We start from the raw sequence: 9,604 nt of genomic DNA on the forward strand, positions 1-9,604 counted from the left end.
TGTTCGTTCTGTTGCTAACTTCTTCATTTGTAAGCCATTGCTTTTACCAGAGCTGGTCAGCATACCGATGGTCACGTGTGTCAGCACACCGACACGCCATTGCTTTTACCAGAGCTGGTCAGCATACCGATGGTCACGTGTGTCAGCCGGCACACCGACACTTCCAGTGTTATCTAAAGCTGCTTGCTCAAAGTTTTCCTCATTTGGGATACTGACGGGTGGAAATTGACTGTCTGCAGAAGCCGAGAGGCGTGCACACACCGGACTACACAAATGCGGAGTGACAAGCCTGGTCCAGTAAACGAGACGGAGTGGTTCAAGTACTCTTGAAGAGTACTCAAGTCGTAGGAATCGAATGGGGAAATGAGCTTTAGACCCTTGTATCTCCAAATCCGGTGCTGGGGTGTTGGGGTGAACGCAGAAGGAATGGCGCTACCCTGTAGGTTGAGCACACGCACTGTCGTGTCTAACACACCCTCAGTAGCAGTCGAGCTAAGCTCATCTAACCAAAGGGAAGTTTAATGCGAGGCACGGGGGTAGGTTGAAGGAACTGGAAGTGTAAGCGGTCGCTAGTGTAAATGTAGGAATAGGGTGGGTGGAGGGAGACAAGGGGGGCAACACACCTAAACTTACACAAAAGAAGTTTCCGTTGATTGCATTCCCGGATCCGAAGAAAAGCGTTGACCGCTCAAGCTGTCGTTGCTGTTATTATTTGCATTCAAGTGTTTTGTGTGGTTGCACGAACTGGGGAAAGTGTCTTGTCAGCATCAGCCTACTCTAACCAGCACACGTCACCATATTGCTTTTTATAGACTGCAGGGAGAGAATGAGGAAGAATGGACCGAGTGAATTTAGTCAGCCAATTGTCGGCTTGGGTAGGACAAGTCTAGCCTCAGTTTGGGAAAGATAATGGGGCCGAGGATAAATAGCTATTCTTTGGCATGGTTCTTGAGACAGTTATTTTGGGTTACATCCTAACATAATAATGAGCGATAAGGGGCGTTGTAGTTCCCAAAGCTCCTTCATCTACAGTAAATTTTGGGTTTAAACTTAAATTCTTTAAAGTCAGTTAAAGAAATAGTCCAACTCAAGTACCAGTCGCGTCCACTCACTACGTAGCTGACAAAGCAAATGAGCCAACACCTATGTGTTGTTAACGAACGGCTCAGTCGAATGTAGGACATGCTATGCTTTCACGAGAGGTTCACCTTTGTCCGTCGCCAGCATCATTCTTAGATACACGTGTGTTGCACCCTACATACGTTCGATTTGTTCATGTACGAAGTAAGGTTGGTGAAAACCCAGGGTTCACGCCTACTGAACGATCCCTCAATATTGGGAACCTGCCAATGGAGTATCGAATAATTTTCGTCAATCTTACGGGTAGCGTCATATCAAAAGATGGGGCAACACGTTCACGGTGGTTTTGTATGTGATTAACTTGACACATCTAACACCGTGGTTGCTCCTCGTAGCCTCGCTAGTTTCTGCTTTCTCAGAAGCTTCGTTTGTTAGATGGCTCTGCAGAAAGTTGCTGCTTTCACAGGTGTATTGGCGGTGGAAGCAGAGTCTACGCCGCGGTGGGAAATTTTCGTGCGTGGAAGAGGTTTCATGGAGTTGATTACTCCATAAACCCGTATGTGATGTTCTACCATGTATTGTCTACTGAAAAAATGGTATCCCTGTTTAATCATGATTGGATATCCGACCTGTTGAGCACATTATTCTTGTTTGAACTGTCCTTCACCTCTCCTGGTACAATTATTCTGGTGAATCCGCGCCAAAAGGCTCGAGTTTTGCTCTTGTTAGAGCTCATCAGCAGTGCTGATGAGCTATGATGTCCTTCACCTCTCCTGGTACAATTATTCTGGTGAATCCGCGCCAAAAGGCTCGAGTTTTGCTCTTGTTAGAGCTCATCAGCAGTGCTGAGTTTTGAGCTATGAATATCTGACAGCATGTCAGCTTTAAGTCACCAGTGTGCGCTGGACGCGCTTGAGTCTGAACAGGTGAACCTGTGATTATTTTGCCTCATGGCTGGAACGATGCGCTGCTAACTGTTCCGGCTGTGTCGATCGTTTGACCCGCCTGTCAGAACATTTCTGTCAAGTGGAGCCACCTATACTTGAAGCCTCGTGGACAGCTTTTGGTTGTAGGTGATTGCAGGATTTACACAGTTCAAGCCCTGGCAAGGACAATGATGTGCATTGCTTATGAGCTCTAATAAGAGCGGAACTCGAGTCCATTGCTTCCCTTTTGGTATGAACTCACGAGAATAACTGAACCAAGACAGGAGGGGGATCATTTGAACGGGGATGATGTGAATATGAAATTCTACAAATCCCACAATCATCCGCAGCCTGCTGATAGGCTACAAACGACTACTGAAACTGTCTGCCCCGATCCGGTGCAATTTAGATAACTTCCTCATAAGGTTTGCCCACACCACATATCTCCGGAATCACAATTCATAAAAAAATTCAGGGTGAGTGAGATCCGTGCTTTCGAAGATATTTTCGAGTGGGCTGGTTAAAACCACTACTGAAGTTCACTGATTTACCGTACTTAAGACGATCCATATTCACTACCTTCCAGATCATAATCTGTCACAGTTCAGGTTCGCTCACTCAAAGAACGAAGGATGTGTGCTTGCTGGTCCGATAGACCATTTTACCTTACGAAACAAAGGAACTACGATCCTGCACCATGAGGATGGCTAGAAGGGAATTCCTTCTTTGTTGCGTCTATCGGTTGTCACGTGCGACAGTCGTAGATTTTATCCCACTAGGTATAGCAACCCATGTGATTGAGTCAACGGGTTTCAGTCGAAGCGAGGTCCGTCAATGATGTAAAGCTAAAATCACTGCACAGGCGCTTCATCCCTGTAGCAAATCATCGGTAACTTGGTTCTCCAGTGGGATTTCGACCTGCGACCATCTGATTAAGTGGAGGTTATAACATTCGGTCACAACTGGCTAATCAGCAGCATGTTGGAATCAGAGATACATAATATATGGTGTCGTTCTTCAGTTGCAAGGTTCTTTTCGTGGGATCTTCAAAAAGTGACCTCATGTAGCAGGTCTGTGCGACTTGTAAAATTTTTCCACTTCTTGCAGAAGTTACTGTTAGCTTGAAGGTGTGGGTATTTTAAAGTTTCAGCTCATAGTTCTTACTGGCTGTTTTTGAGATACGCGCTATCGATGATATCCGGCAAGTATGGAACAGCTGTACGTCTACTCATATCATAGACCATTTTCACGTGCAAGATTTAATTGCGAAAGAAGCCTAAAGAAGTCCCAACTACCTACAAGCATGCATTATTAATTATCCATCCCACTGTTATTAGGAATCGCCACGGATGCACATCTCGCGTAACTCGGAGGCGGTCCAAACTTACTACCTCTCAAATAGTACCGCTTGGCTCTAAATAACTGGTTCGAAATATGAGCCAATCTTATCTGAATACGATATAACTCCACTCACTCTTTGACAACGCAGTATCACACCATATGGGCCGAGCTGCCCGCTTCCGGGACTCGATATCCCATAAACGTGCACATGGTGAAACGCTGTCCTCTTGGTACATATTACGTTGGCCACAAGAAAATGTGACACACTTGGTAGGGAATTCAGTCCTTCAGGCAAAGTTATCCTATGTTAAGAAGTCGACAAACATAGCGAAGCCAGCTCATATTTGCTGGGGATTAATAACGTTGCACCTCATCGTTTAGGGTTCCATCGCACTTCCTTTCAGTGGGGAGGTTAACTACTGTCAGTAGCACAGCTGGTGGGCCCGCAATCGGTCCGTTCTTTAGTATACCTTAGTATATGACTTTTGAGACGAGAAGTAGAATAAGAGTCACTGCTTGTTGAATGACGATTACCTCCAAGATTTTCGTCATCCAACTCTGCATTATTCTTTAGCGTGACTGTTTCGTTCGGTTTGTTACCTATTCTGGTGCGACATTACAACTGAGATAGGCCACATGCACAGACAGTGGTCTATCATCCGGAGTACATTATCGGCTACATTTAGCTTCGAAATCCCTGTCAAGGAAATCGTGATGTTTACATGAGCGAGCGATTGGAATTCTAGCGTCTGTGAGAAATAAGTGTCTACGAAATGATTGGAAAGACTCCTCGAAATCTCTTGAGTTGTTGATTATGAATCGAGTTGCACCCTGTGTTTCCCACAACACAAATGACCATGCGAAAGATTTCAGTTTCACCTCATGGAAAACTCTTAATAACCTCGTATTCCCTTCTGTACGTCTTTTTATTTTGAAAAGCATGTTAGCATTGTACCAGCGCAGTTATATAATGGAAGCGAGTTGTCTCAAAAAGATAAGTGTTAACATACGTGATGGTAGAAATCTTGCCACACTCGAATACCTTGGGAATTGAGTCTGATGATGAACAGTTCTTGCCTGCTTCACAGCATGTTGAGCAACCGCGGTCACCATATGAATGGATTTTTTTTATTCTCCTAGACATGTTCCACTCGAGCCAGTATGCCAGCACGTGCCATTCTACAAGCGGACGACTTTTGAGTCCATGCGCAAACCAACCGAGAGTCGTTCCAATTTCCGCTGATATCCGGTTCTCGTTCTCCTCACATCTGGATGCCTGTGTTCGTTTTTTGTACGTGTGCACATGCTTTTTTGTCACAGAACTGACATCTGTCAACAGTTTTGGTTGCCACAGCAAATGCCTGTTCAGATACTCTGCCTTTCCATACTCCCAGCTATTCAAACTACCCTGAAGTACTGGTGTATAAGCGAAAGAGGGAAATGAGTACCCGGGAAGCTATAACGACAGACGGGTGGGGGACACAAACAACAAGGCTCTAGGTGTTCTCATTCTAGGCGGATTAGTGGGGCTTCCATGAGGGTGTTAAAATCCCTGGCAATGAGGCGTAAGTTGATTGATGGATGCTGACATACTGTAATTGTACAACAAACGCGCCGTGAGAGAGCGTGTTTCTCAAGTGTCCCCAAACCTTTTTCTCTCCTGCTGCCATTCGACCAATTGGTCAGTTCCGGGCTGTTAGTATGTTTGACTTTCTCATACCCTTCTCTTTGCAAATGAAAATAATAGTTTTGCCGGTCAATTTGTGCACCGTTTTCTGACTGGTTCGGACAGTGTGACAGAAAATATACCAATTATTTTGTAATAATGGCGCTGAACGTAAAACAATTGAACGATATCAGACCTGGAGTATAGAGAAAATTATTGTTTCCACGTCAAAATAATGGATCTGCATACATGAATGGTCCTCATTACACGTTACTCTAAACAACGAGATAATTTTCAGGAAACGCATTAGCATTCCAGTCTATTCTGTCGTAAGGAAGGAAAGTTCTATCCAGTAACGAAGGATGTACACTAGAACACAGCACAATTGACAGTTTTCTCATAGTATGTGTGCAGTATTCACATTCAACCCTCATAGCAGAGGAAAAGATAATGGAAAGGAGGAGGTAGAAATGGGATGGTGGAGGACGACTTATGTGGGCTTCGGTCGAGTGGTCCCTTCCGAAGAGGTCTGCTTGGTAGCTGCCGTTTATATATTTGTTCCCTAGTAAGGGGTCCACCCTACATAAAAAACGACACTTGGTTGATCGCTTGAATCTCCCGTTGACATACAGAATCCTTGAATAGCTACCTCTGAAAGCAAACCACAAACAGTTATTTGTGACAGTTCTGGAGGAATATACCTCCGTATAGTCTGCAAAATTCGTACATTCCGCTCACTAGTTGTCCATATTTTGTGCTAATTGTAGTTTGAATAAATTTCATAGCCTACGCAAAACTGAATAGCTATTCTCCCAACAAGGTTTAGACAGCGAATAAATGAGCTTTTCCCGTGTGCGCCACGTGCAATGCATGAGCAGAAAGCCTCTAGATTCGCTCGGTAAATTGTCATTGTCGACAGTGATAGGATAAAAATTCTTCCCACCTGTGTCTTCAGGATATGGTGCGCAACACTAGGTCGTGTCAAACTTACGGTGCTCAGTGAAGCTGATCATTCTGGGCTGTATCCTGTTGTTTCCATTAAGTTGATATTTTCAACCTCTTCCTTCGCCCACTCTCCTTGCGTCCAATCCAGCCTATTTCAGACTTTGTCCACCCTGATGAAAATATAGCAAACACTTCCATGGGTAGCAGTAACTTTTCTCTTCAAGGTTGAACTTTGTGATCAATTTCAATCGGTTCATCAGGTTAATGTGAACTCTGGACAGCTCACGGCCGATTTCGCCCTTCCAGAGGCACTCCAGACAGTCTGGTCTCCGAATTTTCAGCCAGTTTTTTTTATATTTATTTGTCAAACCATAAATGCTTATTGGTGTTCAAGTAAAAAAGAAAGCTTGGCGGAGAGTCGGTATTAGACCTACGTTATTGGTTTCAAGAATGGTGAGACCGGTAGTGGGCTGTTCAGTCTTCATTGAGCTCATAAGTAGTATTGAGACATACCTCGATACCCTACGTGTCGTTCCAACCAAATTACGGGGAAACGTTTGTGTAGCAAATCCAGTCGAAAAATCTTAAAAAAGAGAAGTTCATATCAATCTCCCATCAGACTCAACCTAATTTGCGAATGAATCATCCTTACCAACTCATTTGTTTCATTTTTGAGTGATTCAAGGATCATTTCAGCGTGTTTTACATATCAACCTGACTAACTTTTCACAGCTGAATGTAGGTCACTATTTTTCCGTTGGAACAGATGGATAGATTTTTCGGGACTACGAACGTTAAGTAAAGTTGGACGTGTTAGGATGATCCTAGCGACTTCCCTCCTAAGGGTTTCCCAAAATACGCAGTCCACTCGACCGCAGATTTAGTGGATTTGCTTAACTCCTGTTCTTAGGTTGATTTCATGCTTCCGGCTCACTATTGTAGCAACGTAATAATGCCAACTGATACATTTAATTTACTTGATCAGTGACAGGTTGCGGCTCACTCAGGGCAAGTTATGCGGAAGTATTCCGCACAATACATCACGATTCCGACCAAACATTGAAGTTGGAGCTGAGATTCTACTGGATACCAAGTTAGATTCCACTTTACCATTTGACAGACTGGCAAATTATGTACCAGTTTTTTGAGATTACCTTCGTACTTAGCACTGATGAAAACCGTGCTCATGGTTCTCAAAAATTTCTGGGGGGATCAGTCAACCAACTGCGGAAAGTATGGATTTCGCAATACTCCCGCGGTAGATTCGCGTCTCTCTGAACCACCTTGTAAGGTCCCTCACAATTGTTCCGGCTTTATGGTACGCTGGACCATAAGAGACAGTTGGTAATTTCCGGGAATCAATTTTGATTCTAACTGAATACTCCGGATAACGCTACATGCGAATTTCTTAGCTGTTCATCCTCGATTCTTTCTTATTGACCGTCAGCAGCAACGAAAATACACTCGACTTGCACTATCATTGTGAGCCAATCTCATTGACTGAGAAGATTCGATCTGTCAACAGCCAACCAATGGTTAGTCATCCATCGATTTCCGGATAAAACCCTCGCTCTCACATTTTTACCCAGTGTCATGGTTAGATTTTCTTGGATCCCCTGTCAAATGCAGTCAACTCTAAGTGTAGTGAATACGTTTGGTACTATGACTTACAGTTGCTTGAAGAACGCGGTTGGATATATGTCTGTTTCACGGGGAGGATTTACCGGCAGTGATCTAGTCCATTATGTCCCACCAACCCCCCAGTCCTTATCATGGAATGGTTCTTGTTGAAGGTTTTGAGTGTTCGTTCGGTGAGACTGATGATGCACGACTTCTTACAGGATGCCGAAATTCTATTCATATCACAGCTAGATATGTTCGTAGCTAGGGTACATTTATTCGTTACTGATTAGTGGTTGTCGACCTTAACAATTGAATGACAGACCAGTACCAGAGAAACAATAAAAAACTTGCTCCTTTTCCCTTTTCGTAAACCTCCGTATGGCACCTTAATAGTAACAGAAATAAACTGTGAGATTTTTGGTTAATGTAACCGGATGGATACCGATAAGTAATATTTTTGTAGTGATTGATAACCAAGCAATAATAGATCCACTATGTGATCATTTTGGAGCACCTGTCTGCCATTCTAGCGTTGAAAGCTTTGGATCACAAGGTAAGTCAGTAAGCAGTCAATCCAAATGCGCCTATGACAGCAGACATTAGAACTTCTTTCGCCGTCGTATGACTGACACATTTTTGATACGAGAATCCCGAACTATCTATACATGTTCCTTAGGGATCTGTTTGACTTATCTTGTGTGAACGGCACTCATAATCACAATTCATTCACGGGATTGCATGACAACTGGCAATGCGCTTACGAAAGTTATTTTTTCTGTAATCTCAAGTGGGAATTGATCAGAGTTAATCAGCATGTTGTCGTATACTCAACAAGTGTTTCCGATACATTGGCTCTTCTTCACCCATTGACTCATTTTCAGATTGCAGAATCCCTTGATTTCGTGCCTTTCTTACATTTCTGGATTCTTGAGGTACCTCGGTTAATGGTCCTCAGAGCTTCGCAGGTAGTTGTGTGATCTTCTCTTATCGGAAATCGATTCCCTTTCGGCCCAAGGTGGTTGACTAAGGAAGATGAAATATCAAGCACCAATTCACCTTGCTTAGATGCCACTGACGAACTTCTGCCAGCCCCCTTTGCTTTGCTTGGGTAGCAGAACTCCGGATAATTACTGGGCTATGTCAGTGCAGTTTCGTTGATTGGAATGCTAAACAACAATGGCGATTTTACTCATCTTCCGATACTTTTTCACTTATTTGCTTAGTTTCTCATTCACCAACCAACCAATTTAGTTACGTAATGCTTGCTTACTAAATTAATCAACTGATTACTGGCCTAATCAGCTGCCTTCTTAATTAAATCAGGTCAAACTAAGCTAAGAAAGCCAACCGAATACAGAAGTAACCTACTGAGGTTTCTTATTGAATACGAATCGGAAGTATTTGTGAACAACTAGAAATGTTCCCGATCAGCAAAACACTGGATTTAAGAATATGGAAATTCTTCTACAACGTCAGCGGAAGGCAGATTTTTATACTTGCGATGATACATTTAAGGTATTCTGAATGATCCAGCATTTCAGGGAGCACAAATATGACGCAGGCACAGCCTGGATGGTTGGAAAGCTGGCATCAGGAAGATCAGATTCCTGAAACTAACCTTAGAACGCCCGGAACCTACTGCTCCACCAAATTCTCAACAAGAAAGCCGGCAAGCATCCAGGCCAGTCAATCATTCAATCAATTCAGCAAAAGCCAATGAGTCCTCATGCACGCCACAGAAGCACGACCAAATGTGACCAGCCTTCAGGCATTTCATAGGAGCACGATCGATGTTGGCGGGTGTTCACCAATGCCTATCAGACAGCCTGGATCAATGTCAGAAAGTCCCCTTTAAATAGCGTGGGACCGTCATAACTTTTGCTCTTGCACTCGCTTGTTCGGAATATAGCTGTTGTGTTCCCTTCTGAGTCTTTTTTCAGACACCGGGCACTGCAGCGGGCCAGCAGAAGATACCACAGATTGGCGAATCAGCAGATATAACAGCTAGAAACAACGGTTTCTT

The sequence above is a fragment of the Opisthorchis viverrini genome (assembly GCF_000715545.1).
Source record: "Opisthorchis viverrini unplaced genomic scaffold opera_v5_242, whole genome shotgun sequence".
Lineage (NCBI taxonomy): Eukaryota > Metazoa > Platyhelminthes > Trematoda > Opisthorchiida > Opisthorchiidae > Opisthorchis > Opisthorchis viverrini.